Genomic DNA, 2,500 nt, shown 5'->3' on the forward strand with positions numbered 1-2,500 from the left:
GCCTGACCAGCAGCCTGACCCAACGCGCTTTGTCAGGCCGTGATGTGCATGCAGGAGTATTAGTGTACTTGTCAGGGTGGATTTCTTCCACAGAATTTTGCCAGAGGACAACGCTGTTGTTGCCATGGGTTCTTTTTTTCAGTGCGCCAAGTGCGTGCAGTGCACGGGACCTCGGTTTATCCCCTCATCCGAATCACTAGACACACTAGATTTTCCAGTCAAAACTTGGGAGAAAGGGCGAAAGCGGGATTCGAACCAAGACCCTCACTAACACTCTGTGTGTGTGTGTGTGTGTGTGTGTGTGTGTGTGTGTGTGTGTGTGTGTGTGTGTGTGTGTGTGTGTGTGTGTGTGTGTGTGTGTGTGTGTGTGTGTGTGGTGTAGTTATAGTAGTTGTAGTAGTTGTAGTTGTGGAAAGGTGATGTTCTATCGGATTTGGTTGGCTTTGACTCTGTTGCATGTTTTTACGTTTATCTCATATGCCAAATTGTTTATCGTCATTCTTGTAATACGTATGTGTCACATACTTCACTGCACTTAATTTCTCTTACTTATTCTGATTCTGATGGTAACCGCAGTTTCGATCCCCCCCCCCCACCCCCCGGCCCCCCGTCCGTTCACTTCCGTGCGTGGGGTGAGCCCTTCGGCGACGGCAGATTCATTGGGGACTGTCGTTGGAGGGACGTGGTGGCAGTCTCCACTCTGGGAGGGGACGGGGGTAGGGGAGTTGCGGGGATCGGGGGAGGGGGGGGGCGCTAACTCAGACTGGCTCCGCGTCAAAGTGATTATTTCTGTCAGTAGGGGGACTTAGTAGGTGGTGTCCTACATACGTTCAATCAGAACAGGCACAACTGAACACTACCGACGTGACTCAGGAGCAGTGTATGGATCTCCTCTGGTAAGTGGCCTTCCGACAACACAACACCTATGGTCTCTCGTGGACTGCCAGCGCTGGGACTGCGACGGACGAGCCCGGACCTGCCAGTAATGTAATATACCTATACACAAAAGAAACGCGAGTTTGTTTCCTGACATGCTCGTAATAACAAAATACGATTTAATAACGACCCAAAACGTAAACTTGGCAACTTCAGCAGCTTCAGTTTCAGTTTCAGTAGCTCAAGGCGTCACTGCGTTCGGACAAATCCATATACGCTACAGCACATCTGCCAAGCATATGCCTGACCAGCGGCATAACCCAACGCGCTTTGTCAGGCCTTGAGAAAAAAAAATAATAAAATAAAAATAATAATAAATAAAATAAAATAAATAAATAACTAAATAAATGACTAAATAGCTAACTAACTGACTAAATAATAATAATAATAATAATAATAAAAATATATAAATAATAATAATAATAATAATAATAATAATAATAATAATAATGAAAAAACCAAAAAACTTCAGCAAGACAATGAGATCTGTCTTTCCATCAGTAAGCATAAAACTGGGTCAATCACTTTGTTTACGCTTGGAACAACATTCCAAGAGCGGCAATAAACATAATAAAAATAATAATAATAATAATAATAATAATAATAATAATAATAATAATAATAATATATACTGCTGGATCTTGTGCAGAGACAAATCTAAGCGCTTCCATACCAGTCATTCACACGGATGCATAACTGAAGAAACTGAAGACAAGGAAGAGGTAGGGGAGGGAGGCTATCGTGTGAAGAGGTGGGTTTTAAGGCCAGACTTGAAAGAGCTGAGTGCGGAGACCTGACGAGGGGAAAGAGGAAGTTCATTCCAAATGCAAGGTCCAGAGACAGACAAAAGAACGACGTCCAAAAGTGGAGTGTTTGAATCTGGGTATGCGTAAACAGAGTGGATCCGAAGCCGTTCGTAGAGAGTGAGGTGGAGTGTAGAGGTGAAGGGAGCCACAAAGATAGGAAGGGGCAGATTTGTGAATACATTTATAACATGGAGTGCTGATCTTGTACTTTATTCTGTGTGAGACAGGGAGCCAGTGGAGATGTTGCAAAAAAGGAGTGATGTGCCCAGATTCTTTTCTTTCTGAGGATGAGTAGGGCAGCAGAGTTTCTGTATGCAAACAATTCGGTGAGCACCATGACATCGCAGGGTTGGAGCGGGTTATTGATGCCAATGGCGAACACACTCGTTAGTGATCTGCCCTGTGGCCAGCTGCCAAGAAACTTTTGTTGGTGACTGTCCCTTCTGAAAGTCTACCTGTGCGCCACTATGTGACAGTGAATTTGAATGTCATTGTGATTTAATGACCAAAAGATGGGATGTGTTTAAACCGACTGAATTAAACGAAAAGGAAAAATCGTATTTCTTTTTGTGGATAAGCACATATGGGGAACACGTGAAAAGCGGCGTGGGAGAAATGTCACCGAAACGGTGCAGATGATAGGGCAGCAATAGATAAATGAATGAATAAATAAATAAATAAATAAATAAATAAATAAATAAATAAATAAATAAATAAATAAATAAATTGATAAATCAACAAATTAATAAATGAATAAA

Source organism: Babylonia areolata, chromosome 4 (assembly GCF_041734735.1).
Source record: "Babylonia areolata isolate BAREFJ2019XMU chromosome 4, ASM4173473v1, whole genome shotgun sequence".
Taxonomy (NCBI): Eukaryota; Metazoa; Mollusca; class Gastropoda; order Neogastropoda; family Buccinidae; genus Babylonia; species Babylonia areolata.